This window comes from Rousettus aegyptiacus, unplaced genomic scaffold, assembly GCF_014176215.1.
Source record: "Rousettus aegyptiacus isolate mRouAeg1 unplaced genomic scaffold, mRouAeg1.p scaffold_m13_p_12, whole genome shotgun sequence".
NCBI lineage: Eukaryota > Metazoa > Chordata > Mammalia > Chiroptera > Pteropodidae > Rousettus > Rousettus aegyptiacus.
In genome coordinates, this window is record NW_023416287.1 from 87,280,751 (window position 1) to 87,305,243 (window position 24,493).

General features: G+C 33.6%; 1 pseudogene; it reads right to left on the reverse strand.

The window, feature by feature from the left end:
* Positions 1 to 21,066: 21,066 nt before the first annotated feature.
* Positions 21,067 to 21,182, reverse strand: LOC118610629 (annotated as a pseudogene).
* Positions 21,183 to 24,493: the final 3,311 nt, after the last annotated feature.

The following is a 24,493-nucleotide window of genomic DNA, read 5'->3' on the forward strand; positions in this document are numbered from 1 at the left end:
TCACAGTCATGAATACAATTTCTTGTTTTTGTAAAAGCATAGTAATGTTTTATTAGATGCAGGATTTATAATTGTATATTATTGAATACACAATTTTGTTATATTTTTAAAATTATGTTGGACTTTATTTTAAACACAACTTCCAAAGATTAGGACAACTATATTCTAATGAAGTTTCATGAAATCTTTATTGTGCAAGACTATATAATAAAGCTCCAGGTTGGAAAATATTTTTTTATTTTTCAATATTTTTACATGTCTTTGAGACTAAAATTTAAAATCTCATGTGAAGAAAACTAAATATAAAATAACTGTTAGTTGTTCTGTTCAGGTAACTTATTTTTTCATGAAATCTTAACATATTCATGTAAGAAAAAATGTGCGAAGGCAATTAATTACCTTTTTGCAGTTTTAAGGTCAAGAGTATCACTGAAGTGTCCTGACCCTTCTAAAATGTTTCTCCATGATATCAAATTCTCACTTTAAATGATATTGGTTTATTCTTCCAAATCCCAATGGATTTGGGATAGCTTTTCACAAAGGTTCCTATAGACTACATGTTTTAAATGTCTAAGGACTGACAAAAATATATATATAATATAAAAAATAATATATATGTATAGATGTATATATACATATGTTATTGTGGGTAACAAATGGAGTATTTTCTTGGTTTTTGAAAGAGTGACTGATTTTTTTTCTTTCTTTTTTGGATAATATGATCCATGAATAGTAAACAGTACATGTTTTCTTTGCACTAATCTTGGTTGAATTATATTTTGAGACACACTGGTATTTTCGATCAAATTTACAAAATCAAGTTTAAACAGCTAACTTCCTATATAGAGATGATCCAGTCCCTGAAACTTTATTGCCAGTGCAAACACAGAGATGAAATTGAGACCACCTTTCAACTAAAGTACAGCCGAAGATCAGAACTAGATTAAAATGGTGTAAAATAGACAATTAAAATTTCAGGAAATCAGCTATTGGTTAATGTCTGTCTTTCTAAAATGTATCATTTATTTTTTAAATTGATGGCTAGCAAATAGTCTGATAAATGTAATAAGTAATTAAATGTTTAATATAAATAAACAAGAGTGAAGTAAGCTGGTTCTAACAGATATCCACATTCATGTAGAGCTTATCTATTTGGTTTGGACTCCCTTCCAAATACATTCATCTTGTATAAAGTATTAGTGCAATGTGAATATATTAAGTGAGACTATATTTATATATAAAGTATTACATACAGAGTAATACATATACATATCTATTACATTATATATTATATATATTAATATTAGATGTACTATTCCTAGTATATTATGCATTATATAATATATATTTATAGTTTATGTATTTTATATTAATTAGTATATGCTATATATAATATGAATATATAATATATACATATATCACGTATATAATATATAATTTATATCATATTGCATTTTGTAAATATTATATTTCATGTTACATTATACAGCATATATACCATGGATAATATATGTATATGAGTATATATGTATATTATATGTATTGTATATTATTTATAATTTATTATATTAAAATTATAACAAAGAGATAAGCATTACACTTGTGGTCCTGTAACTAACTGTGTGAAGTTATTTAGGTCCTCAGTTTCTCCATCCATGGGACAAGAATATTAGATTCCTAAGGATTTTTTCTGCTAAAAAGTTCTAATTATCTATGTTGAGTTTTTATGTATCAGCCCTTTTTAAGATTTTATTATAAACAAATAATATTATAAGAACTTATTTTAAAATATTTTCATATTTTGAAAGTAAAACGTGAGAACTGATAAATACAAATGTGTTTAAGCATCCTTTACATAAAGCTGTATAATACAATATATAAACTATTAAGACATTTTAATTGATAGAATATCCGGGTAAGAAATGTTAGAATGGGTGGTATATGAAGGAAATGAAATATTTATTCTGAAGATTGATCGATTTATCTCATTTATGTAGTTTTTTTTTTTACATAATTTTAGATACATTCTATCCGTGTGAAAGCCTTTAAAAACAGAGTCACAGCTTTCAACTGAACTGTGTTTGGAAAGCAAGCTGATCATGCCACATTGCCTAGATCACCAAAAACCCTGATGATAGAAAACTATGACTAAGCAATAAATGCTAAAACAGTAATTTGTGTAGTGTAGAACATTAACTGAAGTCTTCAAACAGTTTACATTCCAGGTAAGTACCAAAGTGCAGATGTCATGTAAAATATATTCGCTAGCCGAGATTACATATCATGCAGAAAGGTCTTCTAAGGAAACATCCAAGGTGGTGAGAGCTGTAATCATAAATCAGCCAAATATCTTCCTCTCAGGCTGATGAAAGGAAATTCTCTGGAAGATCAATCATCGTGAACAAGCTGACAAGGAAGTAGCCTTGCTGCTGATCTCGCGCCAGACTATGTGAAAGATTCACACATCCTTGAAATGCAACTAGTGTAAAAATTGCACACTCTTCACATAGACAATTTGGAGGGAGAAAGAGAGAGAGAATGAGTCTTTTGATTTCAGAAAAGGAAGAAGCAGAAGCTACAAAAGAGAGAGAGGTGTGTGTGGGTGGGGGGAGATCAGAAGGAGATTCAGAGATGAAAGACAGATAACAGGGTCAGTTAGGTCAAAGAGAGACAGGAGTAGGGCTGCACAGCTTCTGATAGAACTTCCACTCCCTGCTCATTTCAACTAACTGGAAGAGCCCACCAGAGAGTCAGCATCGAGAGGCTGGCTGGAATCGTATAACTCCCCCAGAATCTCCATCAACATCTCCCCGACGTACACAGTTTAATACAGAAAATCACCATCTTTCTCACAATCACGTAAGTTGCCATGTGTAATGAACCTCAGGCCTTAGCTACAGCTTATGGCCCCTAATCTACCGTATTTCATTACAAATATGTACTGCTACTTGTATTGAAAAACTGAATAGTTCAGTGATTCTCAAGAATAAAACAAACACAATTTTTTTTTTTTTTTGTATCTGAGGAAAGTTACCCAGTTCACCCATAACTAAGAAATGTGCTTAGTTTAAATATGACCCTCTATTCTGAATGATCATTAGCCATCAGCATCAAGATATTTGTACACGCTCACGCTGGAGTAAGACAACAGCCTCTGTTGGGAACATTGACAGCCTGAGGCGTTAGGGGAACTGGGCTGTACTCTTGACTCTGCTACTGACTAGTTCCTGGACTTGGAGTTAGTCACTTAACCATTTTTGACTTCAGTTTTCCTAGCTTCGAGGGGAAGTCTTGCCTTGCCCTTAATAAAACCTAAAGTTCCATCATCAAAACTTTTGAAATTATTATCCTCTACCCTCTGTTACTGAAATGTTGCCTGTACCATGGATTTTGCCAAAGAAAATTATCACATAAAAGAATATATTTTCTTATCTAACTTAATTTCGAATTTTTCTTATCTAGTTTAATTTTAAAGTTCTCTTAAACATCTATAAAATTTGCAGTTAAGTGGATTTTGATCATTTATTTTTATCACATAAACTATGGTCAAAAACCATACGATTTCTTTCCTGGTAATCAATTACTGAGTAAACATAATTTGTAAATCTCATTTTTTTAAAAAAAGTTTCAACTTTACCCTTATGCATCTGAATTATATTCATAGTTGTTTTAAAAAGCTAGGACTCAATTAGGCAAGGTAGTAGTTATATGCAAATGTTTGAACAAATGGCAATGTAATTATTCTTTAGAAATTTTAAGGTCACAAATCCTACTTAGGAGACTTCCAAGTTGGTCACATTAATGCTTGTCTTAATGAATAAAGCATGGCATATTTTCAAAAATGTGATTTATTAAATGTCAAACTTTTGCAATAATATAGGTCTTTTAATTTCCTTTCCTCATAATGGACATTACTGAAATGAATCAAGAACAAGCTAAAAAAAGAACTGACAAAGAAACCACTTGTATAAAATGAAGAACGACTTCCTCTGTACAGGTCAACTGACCACGTTGAGAACAATAATCGATGGACTCCTCAGTTCCATCATGCCTCCTGATTCTTGCTGATTGCATATACAGGTTTCTGATTGTGATAAATTTTACTTTCTAGTATTTTGTGTCCTTCCATCGAAAACATTTTCCATATGATTTTATTGTAAATATTTTCCAGCTATAAAGTTTCATTGTAACAACTGAACTGACCCTCTGAAGTTGAACGTATGGTATGCACTGCTTTTTATCAACTGGAAACCTCTGCATCTGTTGACAGTGATCTTAAATTCAAGAGCAAAGAGGATGAATGACCTTGTAGGACACCTCTTATTCTCATCTTTAAACCAACATACTCTGTGTTTGAGGGGTTTCGGATTCTAACATAACGTGGCTTATGTAGCATCAGTGCGTTGTTTGCCCTGGGGAGGACAAACTCAGATAGTGTGCAATTGATTGTCATAACAGCTCCTTGATGTTGGTAGTGAGACAGTTGAGCCAGTTACAGCAGAATGAGAAGCACAAGGGGTTGGCAATAAACCAGGCTCTAGTATTATAGTAAAATTTATAGATGCTTTATATAACATACTCCCTACGTAGAAGGAACTATTTTCATTCTCTTTTTGCCCTCTTATTTTTATTTCTACAGTAAGAACTTTCGAATTTTTGAGGATTTGGTACATAAGCCAGCTCCTCATCCAGTCCTCCTGACAGACCAGTAATAAAGTGTTCTGGGAGACAGGAAAAAAGGCATAACTCTGCACTGTGATTTAGTCTTTCTGATCACTCTCTCAGAGGTTAACTTGTCCCCAGAATGTCCACTTGTCATTCCAAGCAGAAAAGAAATCTGGAGAGAATCTTTGCCTTACAGAGGTAACTATGAAAGTCAATCTCACGCTCTCTCTCTCTCTCTCTCTCTCTCATGCGCACACACACACAGACACACACACACACACAGACACACACACACACTAACTAGGTAACTCTACTTCCTGAGTATTAAACCAGATTTTTATGTCATTTCAGTCAAGGAACATTCAAGTATTCAGTATTCAGTACGCAAATGGAAATGACACCTGCTAGTTTGAAAATCGATACTGATAAATGCCAACCCAGGCTATTCTGGGCTCTATTTTCACAGACTTCCTAAACATAAGCTTAGAATTTCTAAGATGTGCAATGTTAAACTTACTCAGTTTGAATTTAATCAAGTTTATAAAATCAAAGTATTATATATGTTTCTGTGAGATTACATATTTAAACAAAAAAGTTTACACAAAATTTGAGCCACAGGCAAAAACAAACAAACAAACAAACAAACAAACCTTACGTATTGTTTTAAATGCCAAATTATAGGTCAAATTAACTATTATGCTAAAATAAGTCTGTAGTGATAAAGAAATGGGAACATAGGAAAAAGAAATTCAGTTTGAAGATGAAAGAGAGAGCAAAACATATAAGATCAATAACAAAGATTGGTCAATATGCTTGAATCCATGTGTAAGAAAATTGCAAAACAAACGAATGAAAGGTTTATAACTTCGCATTTATTCTCTCCCTCGGTATTAAGAAGTCTAATGTTACGTTAGATTTTCTGAAATACAGTACACTCAGTATTTTTCCTATAAGACACCCTCATGAATTATATTAGCAGACATAATACAAGAATTCTTTCCTAGCAAGAATTCAGTAAAAATGATTGTCACATAGTTATTCCCTATCAAGTTTATATTCAGAAGATAATTTCTTAAATATTTAACATTTTCAAACAGAATCCACAATTGTACTTGTGACAGAATCTGCTTTTAAACTCTAAAATTTTATTTAATTAAAGGGGGAAAAAAAGTGTTTTTTTTTTTTAGAGTGTGATTTCTAGACTCTGTAATCTGGGCAGTAAAGGTTTATAATATAAAATCTAAAATGTGTTCATGTTTCATTAGCGATTGTTTTCCAATATTATTAACATCTGTGTTTATGCTGTATGCAGCCGGTTGCCTGCAAAGCTGTGCACTAACATCAATGACTTGTCTGTGTCCCAGAGGAAGCACACACTTCCTCTCGTCACCTGCTCGCTTTTCTCAACTTCCGACGTGGGAGACCCTTACGAGGCTGCAACTGAGAAACTCTTCTGTCAAGGTGTTAGTGCCTTCTTTGGTTCTGGTAGAAGGAGCAGACATTAAAAGATTTTGCATTCAAATAATTGTTTTTGTTTTTTTGTTGTTGTTGTTGTTATTTTACCTTATCCTAGTTGGAATTCTCATTTAGAAGATTACCTCTTTGAAGGCCAAAAGTTGAAGCCAGAGTGAACTTTGGGAACAAGCCTCGGACAGGCATCAGAGGACTTCTTGAAGTCTAAGGGAAAAGGCTCCAGGTACCTCAAAAACAATTCAGCCCAGAGCACCTGGATAGATTGGATAAGATCCAATTTATTTATTATTTTTATTGCTATTTTTATGACAATTTATTTATTACTAGGCCCAACTAGTAATAAATAGCCTGTCTCCTATACATATTTCTTTCAGGATAGTAGCCGAGAGAGGAGAAGCCTCAAGATTTAAAGATTTGGAGGTCCTTATCCTGCTAATTTAGAGCCTACTATATTCAGAGTGTGGATATAGATATTGTTATCTTGACAGACTTCACACAATGACCTTCATGAGTTTCAAGGCTATAGACACATTTATAACAGTATTCTTAGCAGATATATAAAAATACTTTGGGAAATAAAATAAATTTATGGAGACTATAGAATTTTTTCAGTTTATAATGTAACAAAATTTATATTATGAAAGTCACTGTGTATGTTTTGCTTTCATTATTCATGCATTTGTTTGGGATCGTATTTCTGTAACAACGAAATATTTATAATATATATTTCAAATATTTCACCAGTGTTTTTCCTTTGTCATTTTATAACTGCTGGAGAGATTACTGAACATGTCACAGTTCCAGGGACAAAGGCACCTTAGGCACCTACTATTAGGAAACGATGTTAATGGCAGTAAAAGGAAAGGTTCGTGGGTGAGGAATAAAGCTAGGAGAGAAATTTTAGAATAAAGAACTCGACTTTACAACGTAGCTCTGCAGTACTTCCATCGTGATCGAATTGTCATTACTGACTCAAAGAGAGAAAAAAGATGAAGGTACATTACTGATTTGGGATCTTGGAGGGGAAAGAAATCAGTATCTTAAATGAAGATTTCAATTCTTGACCTCACTAGCCTTCTCTCCTAATGAACCAATGTCATTAATTTTTAGCCTCGAGTAAATGAGAAATGTTAACTCTGCCTGCAAAAGCTCATTGGGACAGGTCCTGGTGGAAGAGAAGAACCACCGCACATGCAAATTCAAGCACATTAGGAATGGATTTCATTTCACAATGTCAATGTCACTGTAACAGGAAACTACCATGTTCCCCCCTCCTTAAGAAAATCACCTTTTTAAAGCATTCTATGCTAAACTTTTGGAAAAGTTTTTGTTTCCTAAGTCATTTGTCGTTTGAGAATGTGGATTTGTTTCTGTCAGACAATTAAATGCACCCTCGATGATCATTTGTGATACCTATTAGTGTTATTTTTAAAATTGTTTGTAGGGTTCCTAGGTGTGAGGTAAACTAGGGGACATGGATTCTGTCCCAGCTGTGTCACCAACCACCTGTGACTTGGGGCAACTCGAAACATTTGGCCTTGGTTTCCCCATAAATAGCGAATGGCTTGGGCTAAATTGCCTCCAGATATATCTCCTTGGCATTCAAATAAAAGATCCTTCATTAAACTCTTGGCACAGTATGATTTTGCAGAGTCTTCAGCTTATCACTTATCAATAAATGACAAGTCATGGTCAATATATGAACAATGACAACACACTAGGTATTTTTTTTCTTTCTGTCTTCAAGTCGGTCCCTCTCTCTCTAATTGTGGGATCTATAAATCATTAATCAATTAAACACTTTTTATTAGTAGAATAAAATAATTTTCTTTTGAGATATTCCAGCTTCTCTTATTGTATGACTGTTAGACCATCCAAACTCCAGGAAGCTGGGGCAATGAACTAATTCTCAAAGCTCAACAACACTTCTTATGATTCTTTAGACTTTTTTTGTTGTTGTTGTCGTTGCTATGTCTTCACTGTTTGCAAAGTTTAATTTAAAAGGGCATTTTATGTTTCATGCTGAAAACTTCCAGCTAACTGGGCCTCTTAACACAGCTATAGTTTACTGCAGAATATTCCTAAATGTACTTGGCAATATCAGAGGCTACTTGATTCTGTGCCTTGCTCAAGAAGATGCTTGAGAAGAAAAACTGCTATCCTTGCACAATTACATTCAATTTCATTCTCTCACCACTAATTTATATAATTAAAAGGGTAGAGGGATGAGGGTATATGATTGTTACTTCCTATGTCTGGGCCCAATTTACATTGATCTTCTGGAAGAATATTATTTAATCTCCCTCTCAAGAACACATTCACATTTTACCCCAGTTTAATGCATTTTGTAAACTTCGGCAATAATATACCCGATTTTACCAGAACGATATGAGAAAAACTTTGTATATCCACAAACTTATAGCATGTGTCTATAGTCACAAGATTCTAAGAAATGAAATCTTGGGTCACAGTATCTGCCGTGGTAAGGTGACTTTAGTTGATTAATCCAGTTTGAAGACATTCATTTCTTCCACGAAGGTAATGATAATACTATTTGCACTGATTTTTAATAATATTCAAGGGATGTTCAGGGACACATATCAATATAATACCATCTTCTTCAAATGTTAGTTTCTTAATTGTATTCCTAATATCTAACTGTCTTTAAGATATTTTTATAGCAGACCAGTCACAGTATCTTACTTAGGCTTCAGAAAGAAAGAACAAGTCCTTTCACTATTTTTAAATTCATTTTCAAAGTCTCTTATTTATTATATACATCGATCACTCTTAATTTGGTTTTCTCACTTGGCCATTTGCTCTCATACTTCTTTTAACTACATTCTCTCATGTATTTTAGTTAATAAGATCAGGTATAACGAATGATAACAATATAAATTTCAAAGACTCTTTGGATTTTTATGGACTTTTTCAAAGTAAAGTTTATTCTAGGTACAGAGAGCTCTATCTGTTTCAATGGTTAGTTATTATTAGCAATAAAAACATAGAGAAACTATCACAAACGCAGATAAACCACAGAGTCAGCATTTTCTTGACAACAAAAAACTAGGGTCAGAAAACTGTATTCCAAGCTGACCTTTGCCAAGGGAAATGGCAAGAAAGCTTTTCGTCTAACAATTTAAAATAGAAAGATAAAGATTTTTTCATATATATATATAAAACAGAAACATCTCAACCCTGTACCATCTATGATTGTTAGGTTGCCACTTACTCTGCTCATATGATTAAAAAAATTCAAGCTAAGAAAATAATCCTATCACTAGATCTGTGTCCTTGGAAGCAATGTGATTCTGAGAGGCAGTTTTAAGTCATGTTGTAGAAATATACTCATAACTTATATTATTCTATGAGAATAACAATCTTTGTTAAAGTTTAATAGCCACATGAGAAAACAAGTCATTAAGAAGTAGGATCACAGTAATTAGTACAGAAGGATCTGAGATAATTAACCAATGTGAGAAGTATGAAATCAGTATGCATAAAATGATAAAAGTAATACAAAGGTAATAAAAGTCAAACCAAATAATTTAACACCCCGAAAAATTGAGAAAGCATTTTTGAAACATGACCAAACTGATATTCTAGTGTTTCAAGTCACAATATGTAAATAAAGCACTTACATTCCTATACTGACATAAACTGGTGTATAAGATTAACAGTGAGGTAACATTTTAATTAAAACAAACACTGGTATCATCCACTTACAAATTCTAATGTATTATAAGAAAGTAGTTACGAAAGAAGAAAACCAAACTCTTAAAAACAAAATCAAAAACATGATGCTGAGCAAATAATTGGTAAATTTAATGATAAATTTAAATAAACACTAATCACAAAAGCTAATATGAAAATGATAATGATTTGGGTAGTAATTAAAGGGAAACTAAAATACTAAGTAAATCAGGATATCGGAAATCAGATTTAAAGCATTATATCTAGAGAAAACTTTAAAGCCTTGAAAACATTAAATATTATTAGGCCAATATTTATTATTAAATTCTTTATTGTAAATAGAATATATAACTTCCAAGTAAGAAGGATCGAAAGAAAAGAAAAGGAAATACTTGAAATTTGATCCACCCAAAGGCGGAAAGTATGGAGAGGGAAACATGGTAAATACAGTAAGCATAGAATAAGAATGAAATTTCTGTATTGCAATGTATGAAAACATGCAATTAAATGTAAGGGAATGAATGTATCTGGGAAAAAATTAAGATATTGGCTTCAATTTTTTTTAAAAAAATTCAGTAACAATGAAAAAATAAACATAAAACACGTTCAAAGAAAATAGGGAAGAAGAAATATTAAATACTAGAAAAGAAACTAATGAACTATTATTGGCAGGACAAAATCAAAACTGAAGATTTCTTTGAAAAGATACAGACATAGACAAACGTTATGCAAGATTGGTTAAGAAAAAATAAGAAAGATCACAGGGAATAAATATCATTATAATTGAAAAATGAGATATAATTAGAAACACTGTGTTGCAAAACATAAGTACAAGTGATCTCATTGAATTTTTTGAAAAGATTTAATATTGTGAATAAAATATTTATCATACCCTTTGGAATTGTACTGGATATAATTGATATGTCAACAGAATTTCTTCAATAATAAGAGATTAAATAATGTGAACAAATTTTGGCAAACAAATTTGAAGGTTAAACAAAATAATCTATTTCCTAAAAATATATGCATTATCAAAATAATTATAGAAAAATAGAAATCAGATTAGACATATTAAAATTATATATGCATGTATATAAATTACATCTGAATTTGTATTACAAATTATGTTATATATATATGTTTTATATATGTTTTTTACATGTATAAAATTTACAAGCTGAGATTTGTCATGTTAGATAAGAAAGTTTATTACACAGACAGTATGTCAGTCTGGTCATAGATAAGGATAGAGAAATAAATAAAAGAAAGAGAGCTATATATATGTATATATGAACTTGAAATATGATGAAGATGGCAAGAAAAAACAATGGCCAAAAGATGGACTAGTTAACCAAATGTAAAACCATTATTTCATAATACATCACAATATATTCCATGTAAAATATATGAATAATATTATTTATATTTAATATAATATACAAATAATATATTGAATGCTTAATAGTATATATACTAATATAGTAATAAAACATATACATGATATTTTCATATATAAATGTACACACGCAGCATACACATACATTCATTATGGCAATTATTAACTTTTAATAAATGGTGATTACATGTGTATCTGATATTATTCGTTGTGCTGTTCTGTGTGTTTCGATTCTTTTATAATTAAATATTGTATTTCACATTTAAGGATAAGCGAAATAAGAACAAAGTCAAAGAAAATAAAACATTCCAGCCTTCCACAGTGCGTTTTTTGTAGGCAGGTGCCAACGACGTCACACAATATTGTTTTTATTCTTCAGTCCTCAGCATGTAGCTCTCCACTAATCATCTATCTGTGTGATGAAAATGTTTACTGAACTGTTACAGATTCAATTAAAAGTGTTGAGTTTTTTCCCTCTCTTTCCGTACTTTATTTTTTAATCCTGAATGCTATTTTGAACAAATATTTTCTGTTTGATTTTTATACCTCAAACCTGAGTCAGCACAATTATAGAAGAATGACATTTTTTTTTTACTCTAGAAATCATTCGTCGGATTAGGAGATGAGAGAAATAATTACCTAAAACACTAAAATCACCCACTGTGATTTGTATGACTTCAGCCAAGTAAGGCCATTCAGTGACAAAGCACCACCTTTCCAATTCCAGGTAAAAGAAGACAGCGGATCCTCACCATCTCTACCTAATTTTGTTTTCCATTGAGATGAAGTAGCATCTCTAACCATCTCCTGCGTTTTAATTCGCCTCCTGAAATGGAGTAAACCACACTGCAGCTACAAAGCGAATGGTAGGTGGTTTCCGAAGAACTTGGCACTCTGTCCTCTCCCATGCCGCTCACTGCCTTTCCCCAGCCCGCGGTACCCTGCCCTCCTTTGTGATCATTCCAGTTTGGGAGCCAGCCGTTCCTCCCCCACACAGGGCTCTTTTGGCAGCAAGAGGACTCAGAAGCACTCCGGCCAGGCTTCGCTGCTTATGGAGCAGATGTTTGGGAAGTCACATTTTTTGAAATTTATATTCTCTGTAGAATAGAGGACAGGGTTTTAAAAATAACTTTTTTCCCACATTACACTTTCTTCTCTTTTGATAGTTAGGCACATAAAAGGCAGTTCTTTGAGAAGAGGCATAATATTTGGACGTTTTCTGCTGACGTCATAGGCACTTACTTGATGATCAAAAAAGGTGAGAAAGTCTAAAAAAAACGTTAACAAGAAATGGTATCTCTGGTTGCATAAACAGAACAAGATGTCAAACTACACCAAGGATTTCACTGGGTAAAAAAAAAAAAAAAAAATGGAAGAAAATATAATTTAATAGCTGTATTATAGTTTTGTTAAATTAATAATAATAATTTAGGAATATTATTTATGAAAGTTTATAAAGACCTATTCTCCCCTGTGGAAAATGCATAGATGGTTAATTCATGGTCTCTACCCACAAAAGAACTTACTATGTGGTAATCACAGAAAGGGAATAGAAAAACACTAAAATAGAAGTTAGGTGGGAAAAAACATGAGGTGGAAATAAAATTCCACCTGTCTGTGGTATAAGTATAGATAAAAGGCCACCTGTTTGTAGTATGAATATAGTATATAGTATGAGTACAATTTGAAATTGAAATGTCGGGATAGTCCTGTAACGTTTGGTTGCTTATTTTATATCTTGACATTCACAGATCTTTTCAAACAAATATATTCTGAATTATGAAGAGGAAACACATTTGAGTTATTTGTGAGGCCAATTCTGAAATCTGAAGAAAGCGTGGGGATTTTCCATTCTTTTTTAAATGGATAGAATGTGCAGATGTAGAAACACAGAATGGTTATGTCTAGCTAAAGGTATCTCAGGGAGAATCAAATCGTGCTGGTTTGAGCAGTACCCTTCTTCACCTGCCAAAATATCAGATAGTATCTTATTGTATCTCCGTGTAGCAGCTCAGATTGAGTTGATGCAGATTTCACCATTATAGTTAAGGCTATGTCAGCATTTCAATTATAACACTATACAGTTAACGATTTACAGCTTAGTCATAAAATGTTCTTTCCCTCTGAGTGGGGGGTGGGGGGGGCGGAGAAAAACAGCTTGGCTTATTAGGTCCTGGGAGGAGGAGAATTATTTTTAAAAGCTGATATATTAAGGTTAGTCATTTTAATTTTAGAACATCTTTAAAATAGTATTTTAAGGACATTTCTACTCCAGAATTTTCAAAAAGGAATTAGTTGACTATATATTGAACCTTAGCTATGGAATAATTACTTAAAACTGAGTTTATTTCCAATGTTAATATTCTTTAATTTCTATGGTAATTGAAGTTGAAAGTCCTATTTCAAAGACATTTTCTGTGGTACATGCTATTAATGATAATTTCATCTCTTCCAAGAATCTTCTGAATATAAAACAAAATGAGAGAACCATTCGAATTCTAATCCCTAAAAGTTACATTTCAAGTAGCTGTCCCATGGACAACGTACTTCTTCATATCAATTTTCCACGTAAACTTTGTTTTGATTATTGAAATGAAAATAGACATTGTGTAGTCCAGAAGTGAACCTTGCCTTTGTTCTTGGCTTCTGAGAGGTCATGGTCATCTCTAAGTCCTTGGAATATCGTACATAACTCGAGGTCCTCGTTTGCCAGGTGCCATGGGCCAGCCACAGAGCAGCAGTGTGCTTTGGGGAGGGCCTCTGAGCCACACCGGCAGTAGGATGTAGACAGGGCATTGGGTCATTTGGAGTGAGCTGATGTCCAGAGGAGCTAGACGTGGAGAGTAGCCATGCGGGCAACACCGCACATATGACCACACAGAACAGGGACGGCTAGTGCCCTCCTGGACTCTGCCCTGTGCGTCTCTTCCTTGGGCTTATTTTAATCTTTAGCCTAACCTTGAAATAACCACAGCCATGGGTAAAACCACTTTCAGTGAGTCTACCAGCCCTTCTAGGAAATGATCAAGCCCCAAACTCCTGAACTAGCAATTAATGTCAGAAGTGAAAGTTGTCTTAGGTAGACGTTTCCTCTAACTTCAGAGTTGGCTAAACTCCCCCAGACACTTTTGAACACATTCACATTATATCAGAGATGTAGCTTTATTGTATTGTAAGTTACTTCATGGTTTGTGAACCCACAACTTGAAGAAGGCAGGAATTAATTTCATTTGCTTTCTCTCTATATGCTAAGTTAACCACAAACTCTACGGCCTTCCAAAACAAGCTATAGAAATGATTGCAATGAAAGTATATTTTCCTGAACCAAAATCCATTTGTTTTAGTATTTTTATGACTATGTGTGTGTGTATATATATATATATATATATATATATATATAGAGAGAGAGAGAGAGAGAGAGAGAGAGAGAGAATTTTCCTGCATTTATCCTTTGCTAATTTTTCAGTCTATTTTCTTGGTAAATTATAATTTAATTTTTATAGTTTCAATTTTTATAACTGAACGCTATAATTTGTTTAGAGCTATCAGATATTAGATACAGAAAACTGTACATTACAGAAATAAAACTGATCCCAAAGCAGTAACTTGGCTCTTCTAAAGGAACACTAGACTATCTGCCTACTCGTTCAGCTTTGTTTTGTATGAATAAGATTCCTTTGTTTTGTCTCCTTCGTCTCTTTTAAAACTGTTGGTCCTTCCGTGTGATCATTATTGAATTACTCACTTAGGTTTCACATTAGATTGGTAGTGTTTTCGAGGCGCAATCTCAGAATTTGCTCGTACTATGTCAGCACCAGAGCTGTGCCACGTAAATATCAGGCATTTTATAAATATTTATTGAATGAATGAATGGATAAAGTAAAACATACCAAAGCCTGAGCATCTTGCCTACTGGTGTATTTATCTACTGAGTTGGAACCAATTCTGCCTCAAAGATTTTATCCTTTTTGCTGGCCATAAAGATTTTTTTTTATTAAATGTGTGTGCACATGCACACATACACACACACACCGCCCCAAACACAAATACACACATTTATAAACAAAAATGGGTGTATATATATTTATCTATAATGTGTGTATGTATTTTCTTAATAAACCTTTTAATGGCCTCTGACTTATAATTTATCCTTTGTTTTCTATCATCTTTAGATGAATATATTTTCTTTTTTTCAAAAAGGGAATTGATATATGCATACGATGTATATACTTCTAATTCAAGCTAGTTTTTAAAGAATAGATTTGAAACCATTTTTTAAATAACATCAAAAATGTAAGCATAAGAAAATGGAGAAACTCATATTACTTTTTTATCCCACTTTCTAATATCAAAATATTTTTATTGCCATTATCTGTGATTACACTGATATTTTTATTTTATGTATTTTTCTGTGGACTCGTCATCACGAATACAATTAGTATCCTGATGTTGTCTATTCATTATACATGCGTATCTCTACTTTTCCCACTGCTCTTTTTATCTTTTGACCCAAGTAATTTTGAGAAAAAGATTCTCAAGTTTATGCTTTACATCACTAACTTAACCTTGGTATCAATTTTAGATGTGACTGTTTCCAACACAGATTTTAATTCTCCAGTTATATCTTTATTGTCCTAGAAATTTTAATCATACTTGCACTCGGTAAGCTCGCTTTTCACCACGGAACACGAAATAAACATGAATTCTCTCATTTTCATCTTTTTCTTTTTTAGAGCATATTGCAATGATTTTAGTGGAATGCAAAGCAGATGTTTGCAAGCATCTCTGCTGCTCACACGCTGCTCTCCTGGTCACCATCTCGCTCTGCACCTGTTTCTTCCTATCTTTTTTGCAGAACTTTTCATAGGCTCATGTCAAGGTGTTTATTCATTTATTTTTCCCCTTCAGGGATCATTTCTAGGTCTGGAGTTTTTGATAATACTTGGATTGTAGATATTTCTTGGTTCCCTCAGTGGGCAGTTAAAATCCTCTTATATCTTAAACTGAAGGGCTGATAACTGCAAACCTTCCCACCCCAAAAGTGGTGGTGTTTACCATTTCTTTGTCAGATATGGACAAATGACTCCTTTTTTCTTTAGTAATAAGTACGAGTAAATTGAGAAGAAAACACACAGAAATAAATTTTTTTTGGTTAAATATTAAAATGTAACATTCGAATATATAGGTATATACATATATTGCCTGTGTATGTATATTTATGTGCATGTATATGTGTATATGTATTATACATATATAAACAAAATATCTTATACAATATAATTGACAAAACCCTAAAATTCTTGAACAACCTATAAATGGGTTTTTTTTAAGGTATATAGTATGTTAACGGAAGACATTCAATGACTATTTATTATATATATATATGCACAATATGTATATTTATTTTTCATATATAACTCCACTTACAATACATGTTATAAACTTAATTCTAATATATAATACATTAATATGGAAAGAGAGATAGAAAGAGAGAAACTGACTGACTTCTGGTTATAAAACCAAGAAAGAAAATCTGATCGACTTGAGAAAAGATTAAGTGTCGAGTAGAAATAGGAATTAACACGAGGGGTCCCAACTGCCATGCTGTTCTCCTTGTGAAGTAGTTATTGTCCTGTGGAGGACACTGTGGCGAAGCAGTAATGGAATATTATCCATGACTTGATCAGGGTTGATACTGAGGTCATTGATATATTTAAATACAGAGTCAGCATTTTCATAACAAATTCTGATTTTCTGATCTTCCACCACTCTGTTCTGTCTGAGATAAAATGCACTCCTAAAGTTCCAGACAGCACGGAACGTATAGCTAACACACTATAAGAACCAGATTTGAGAGAAGAGATAATTCAAGTAATTTCATGAAATTTTGACCAAAATAGCTTATTTTTCATAAATGTATTATTTCTTCTGCTAAAGATCCCCGAAGCGAGAGATGCACAAATAAATCCAGGAAATATTTCATTTGGTATGGAAAAATAAGCCAATATTTTTCTTAAAGTTTAATATAAAGAATTTACAGATGGGAGGAAAAAATAAACTAATATCTTACAACTTAACTGAATGCCTTAATATTGCCTTAATTTTGTTTGTTCAGTCGCCTTCTTTGGTTTATTATTACTCTCTCACTATCTTTCACAGTCAATATTTAATATAATCCTATTCAAGGCCACTTGTAGCCAGCAGAGCGATTAGGTATGCAATAGCCCGAGCTATAATCCAACATTTTAGACGTTTTTTATGAAGCGAAAAAAAAAATATATGTATATGTATTGGCTCTTGATTGTGGCCAAGTAGTGTTGTTTATGCTACGTTCCTTAATTATTTATTAAGTACCTCTTCTGACCATGGCTTTTTGCTGTGCACTGTTGCCTTGTATACATCAATGATGACTGAATTCCTGGTCTCAAACTGCTCATGGTTTTAAGAGGAAGATTTGAAACAGAGTCAATTAACAACAGTGCCCCGCTGAGTGTGGTAAGTACCGGAAGTGGGTGGAGGCTGAATGCAGAGTGAGTTTGGAAGAGAGAGTTCTCCGCCCTGTGAGAAGGAACGAAGGCTTGGGGTAGAAGTGACACTCGAACTGAGTGGTGATGAATGGAGTAAGGTTTGGATCGATAACTACAGGAAAACTGCATGCCGGGTCTAGTGGAATGCATTAATGACGAATCAAGGTATGGCCAATGTTTAGAATAAGGCAAATGTGAAGTTTAGCTTGAGTCCTTGTATGGAGCTCAGTGGATTTGGGGCCAGACTGTATATGGTCGTGAATGTCAAGTTGAGGGGTAGATATCTATTTGGGGTCTTTGTGCGAGTAATGTTAGCGTCTGTTAACAGACAAGCTATTTTCTGTGGGAAATTTAAAAACCGGTTAATATAATAGTGAGTCTTGCGACACCTAATTTTTGATATTTTTTGCAACTTTTATTTGAAAGCTGTTCATTTAGGCTGTTTATTAATGAGCTTTCACATTTATAATCTAATGGTTTTATTTTCCTGTTAAAAAATATTTATTGTACCCATATGTAGAGAATGTATATGCATGCTGAGATTCCACTTTTCTTTTTTTTTAATGTTTACCTGTTCCTAGTGCCTTTAGAAGTATATGCTGTTGTCATCAGCTGGTGACAGCCACCTACATGTGAACCTGAACATCGGGAGTTATGCCTGGCAAGTTTACATTATGGAAGGTCTGGAGCGTCACTGCGCACAGTTCATTCTTCACCGAGACACTGTATAAATGAGCAGAACAGGAGCAAGAGGGAGCAGACGCCCTCCACAGCACCCAGTCACACCTGCTCAGCTCCAGCCTCGCCTCCCCTCCAGACACCAGCGCAGCTGCAGAGCTCCTTTCAGAGCTAGACGAGGCGACATATGGGCAAGTTCAAGGCATAGGTTATATCATTTACTAACGTTTCCACTGGGCTTTCGCATAACAACTTGTGCAGAACTCTCATACGAGGTGCCCTAGTTGCATGCCCGAGATTGTGAGTTTAGCCTAAAGGGCATTTGATTTTTATTTCCAGTTTTTAAAGTAAAATTCAGAATTGCAACAGATCTGAACAGATGCTGAGAATGGGCACTGCAGCAGATAGATGAGGCTCCCGCTGGTCCAGGCATCGATTCTGCAGTTGCTGGCTGACGTGAACCATACTATGGGGGAGCGGGAGGAGGTCCACACTGGCTGGGGAGGCAGCAGCTTACTCATGGCATAGTGACAATTTGTCAACTAGCACAGAATCACTTAATGTTTAACAATTGCTGAGCCATGCTAATTAATGTATGCTGTTGTATTTTAGTCATACAGAGTTCCAATAACATGCTGCTTGCCACTGATCAATTAATTAAGGAAATGAATATCAGTTTTCATTTTAGTAAGCAGGATATCTCTTTGTAGGCTTTGTAAGTTTCAAACAAGCTCATCCGTTGTACAGTTCTGTTTAAAATGGTCATCTCAGGGCTGCCATACAAGGGACTTCTCCCTACTATGTGAAACTTTTACAACTGGAACATTTGGGGAAGGATTCCTTGTGACTTTTCTTTTCTGCATGGATGGTTTATTTGCTCTTGGTCCCAATCTCAATCCCTGTCTTACCTTATTTGTTAATGTTTTTCAGAGGCTTTTCAGATATACAGGAGCTATGTACCTAATGATATGTTTTAAAATATTAACAATTCTGTGTCTCAGAACCGCCTTAATGTGTGGCACATGATGATAACACGAAGGAGAAAACTGCAGGCCATATATTTTGGGGGAAGGGGAGATGAGAAAGGAGAGTTCGACATGTTGTATTTGAGCACAAGAAAATGAGGAAAGCGGAAAGAAGGCAAAGCCAATTGAGAAGACAGAGATCACATGTCTAGAAAGAGAGACAAAAATAGAAATATTCACGCCTAGCTGATGGAAAAAAAAATCTGAACGGGTTAAGAAAACAGTAAATAGGGAGCCTTAGAAATAGAAGGAAAGAAAATAGTGAAGAACAATAAAAAAGAAAAATGTGAAAGGAAAAAACAGATGTAGAAAAGATAAAGGAAAGGTGAAAGCGATAAGACCGGTAATGGAAACTGAGAGACAAACAGGATCGGACTGGACACTATATAAGGGGGAAGAAAAGATTTTGAAAAACGAAAAAAAGATTATAACACTGGAGAAAAGGAGTTTAAAAGAGAAAAAGGTGTGAAGCCATTTGGCTCCAGTGGGGAGCACTATATCCTTTACTCGGGATTTGCATTACTCAGTTCTAAATATTACTTAGGTGATGGATCGATGCAATTGAGTGCTTGAAAAGAAAACTCAGCATTCAGTACTAATTGGGACATTTTGGAGATTTTAGGTTCATCAATAATTATCTAAAAAGAAAAAAACACAACACAAGAGAAAATTACTTTGGGAAAATTACCATAGGCAGTTTAGTGATTAGCTCTAGCATGTTAATTAGAAAAGTTATTTGCTTTTTTTAAATCTACAAGTCAGAAAGAGATACATTTACAATTACATCTCAATACTCACAATATAAATGACTACTTAATCACATGCAGAGGGCTAGCTGAGCAGGTGATGAACCAGAAACAATAGCAAAAGGTTTATTCTACGTTAGCCAGTATAGCTCCTAGAAAGAAAAGTGGAGTGTGAAATGCACTTCTTGCTAATTATAACATGCCATAAAATCAAATTTAAATCCATTAGTGATGAATTAATTATTTTTGTATTAGAAAACATATAAGGAGACATTCTTATTCACGTTGGCTACGGATCGCGCTTTTATGATTTTATTGTTCAGTTATTTTAATGATAGCGGAGGATTTGGAGGTCATCGAAGATAGATATATTACTTCCAAGTCTGCAGGCAAGAGTGGCAATCAAGGTCCAAAGAATATACGTTAAAGTTTGCATTTGTGTCAGAGTGAAATTTTAAAAGGATGAACACTGTTCGAAGAACAGAAACGTCAGCAAGAATAATTTCTTTTTCACTTGTCTTACCTACTGCTTTTTCCTCTCCTCCCTTCACTCTATATTATAGTTACAGTGCCCAGTCACCTACTCCAGTGCCTTGTGGGTAGAGCATCTTCAAATAAATTTTACTTCAATAAACAAATGACATAATTATTTTAATAAATATTCAAGAGATTGGAAGCAATAATTGACCAGACATAGGGCCAAAAAACATAGAGGCCATAGAAAACATAGGGGCAAAGCAAAAATAGGGAGGAAAGGCGTAAAGAAAGGAAGAAAAAAGGAAGATTAGAGGAGGAGAGAAGAGAATTAGATAAAAAAAATTTTTAATAATTTGAATTTTTTAAATTTAATTTATTATTATTTATTCCTACAGCACCTGGTCTTCCTAGGTGGTCTCCCATCCAAGTACTAACCAGGCCCAATCCTGCTTAGCTTCCAAGATCAGACATTGAGCTCGTTCAGGGTGGCATGTCCATAGACCATGGACTATGGCTCCGCTGAGGTGTGAACCCAGGACCTTCTGCATGCAAAGCAGACGTGCTAACCACTCACTATGGAACCACGTCTTAATAATTTGAATTTAAATCAAAACTTGATAAGCACACCAAAAACAATTGGGAAAAGTCCTACAGTTACTATTGAGTAGGCCCTAATAGACATGATGTGTCATTCTGAATATTTGTGCTGATAAAAGAACACGAGGAGACTTATGAGGATCCAATGCAAATAATTAAAGAGAAATAAATAAGATCTTTATGTGGAGATGAAAGGAAACAACATTAAGTTGAAGAAATCAATACTGGTGATCAAATATTTTTTCCTTCCTAAATCTCTGGAAGAACGTCAGCCTTCCCTAATCCAAGCAGTGGCCTTATTTACCACATTTTTGCATGTACATGCTGAGAAAGATTTGAAAAACAAAGAAGCCCTTGATGACACTTGTAGCCCATTCTTAAGGCACTTTTTATTTTCAATCTCAACTTCAGCTAGTAATCCTGAATATTCAAAACAGACAATATCTGAACAGAAGAGTTTGGAATGAACAGAAAAAATATAACTAAAACCTCCTATTTATAACTCTTTAGCATTCATTCGACAAATACTTAAGTTCCTGTTATACACTAAATGTTGGAGATAAACAAGGCAGGGGCAGTGAGGAAGGCAGCCTAGATGCTTTCACAGACAGATTTTATATTACTTGTAAATAATGAGCTACGTAAAAAGACATTTAAGACTCAATGTGGTTCTGAGTAATCCATTAACACTAATCTCAGCCCTGTAAAGGAATGATAATTCACTTGTAGATCTGTAAAATGCCGCATGAGAAAGGAATTAGGGCTCCTGCACACTTGTTTCCCAGCCAGATGAGAGATTAGCGTTTAGACAAAAGGGGATTAATGTAAAATGTCCTGAAGTTTAGAGGCCCTTGATCTGAAGATTCTGACAGTCACAACAGAGGACAACTTCATTCAAGGCAGTTTCCCTTAGAAGGGAAGATTAGCTCGTTAAATAACAGGATAATGAGCCTAATGAGAAAAGTAGACCAAAACCTTTCAGATTATAGATCAAATATGTTCTATTTCACAGAATAACATTCTGCATATCAAGTTATAACTAGAAAAACACACCGTGGCATAAATAGAGTCTCTCAGTGCTGGCTATTTCACTCAAGGCCTTTTTTTTTTTTTTTTTTTGCAATTTGGGTTATGATTAGGATCAGATTTAGGATCAGATTTTGTGTATTCAAGGTTATGAACATTGTTATGAGTTTAAGTAAAATACATCTTATGGATTTTCAGTCATGTCAAGTTTTGTAGTTCTGTATGCCTGTTCATGTGTGGACATGAGTACATGAATATATATGTATTTTCTTAATTTTCCTTAAAATTCCTAGGGTAAGAATGAGGGAAATGTATTTTGAGAGCAAAGTTTGAGAAGAGAGTCAAACTTTTGAATTAATTGGATTTGGTAAAACTGGTTATTCAATTTACTGAATAGAGAACTTGGATGCATGATTTAATCTTGATATACCCGCTCCATCTCACATGCAAAAAATAGCATCATAAATAAAAGCGACCTCATAAGTTTGTTATGATAAATTATTATATGAGTTGATGTACGTGTAGTGCCTTTTGGACTCACATGTTCTATAAATGTTAAGTATTGGTTTTTCATGGCTTTTTACTTTTGTCATTCCGAGGCAAGAGGATGATGGGGAGTACGTCTTGTGAAAGTAGGAAGATCAGTGCAGAATGCACATTTTGATCCACCCCTTTCTAATCCAATAAAAGAGGAATTGATAAGAGCATGTAAGCTAGATAAGCAAAATAGCGAGGACCAGGTTTTTAAACTTGTCCTGTGAGTGGCTGTTGTCAACCATTAATACAGACGATGCTGTTTTTTAGTGTTAGGAAGAAGGTCTTGTCTCCTTCTTCAGGATCTCTTTTAAAGTAGCATCATTGTTGAAATAAGTAGAGCTCAGAGGAAATTTCCATATAGTATTTTTTTAACATTAAAGTATTGATGGCCAAAATGGCTCCTTTGCTATAAAAATGAAAAAAAAAAAAATCCCGCAACAAAAACAACATTTTTCTTCATGTCTGTAGGCCTGGAACTTAACTTGATAACCCATCAGAGATACTAGATTTTTTAATTTTATATTTTTATTTTATTATTTGTTCTAACTGTGTGTTAGATTATTTTAACAACATGTTGAAGGAAAAATTGAGAAAGTCAAGTGAAATTTTTTAAAGACTTTCTTGAATAATTTGGGTAGCAATACAAATAATTACATAACCAGCAGAAAATATTTCCAAGCCTTTTCTATACCTGTCAATGTGATTGACCAGGGAAATGATAAAACAGTGAACCCTAGTTCTCAAGTTTTTAGCAATTTAGGTAATGAGTTGGCAATGATATTGATGAGGGAATCATTCAGCTTTCAGCTTGATGTTTCTGACATGTGCAAAACTTTGTGAAATAAAGAGTTTAAGTAAACAAGGAACGTGAAATGAAAGTGAATTGGAGAAACAACTGGAGCTGGGATTTGCCAGATGAATAAGATTTGAGTAATGAAATTCATAAAGGCAAGAACAATTGATAATGTACGATACCTCTTGAGACCGTTCACTCTATATGTAGTAGAAATGTGTTTTGCATTTCACTTTTTTTGCATGGATGTATAATTTCAGTAAAATTGAATTGTGGGGAAAATTCTATCTTACTGAAGGAATTATCATTCTTTTACATGGGGAAAAGTGGGTCTATTTTTTTTTTCTTTTTTGTAATTCAATCATGTCATAACACTTCCAGAAAGTTTGCAGCTTTTTATTCTGAATAGTCCACTGCCCGATGCTTTCTCCAGCAAGAAGTGTTATCAATATTTGCTTTTATTAATGCCAATATGGCTGGTGAAACAAGCTGTCTATCTTTTTTTTGTGAGGTTCAATTATAATTTTATTTTTTTACATTTGTATTTGCTTTTTCATAAATTTCTTATTCAAAGTCTTTACTAATTTTCACTGATTTGTTCTTAATTATTTGTAAAACTTAACGGTATATTAGCAACTTACCATTTCACACATATTATTTTTTCTTTATGTGTGCTTTATGTGTATATTATACCTACCTTAATTCAGTTGTTTTTCTGTGATTCTTTTATCATAAGAGAATTTTATGCAGACATTTATCTATTTTTTTTCTTTCATAGCTAAAAGTTATTCTTTCCTGCTATAGCTTACATTTTCCTTTTCTTACTAAAGTGTGTCTTCACCACCCCCAAATACATACAA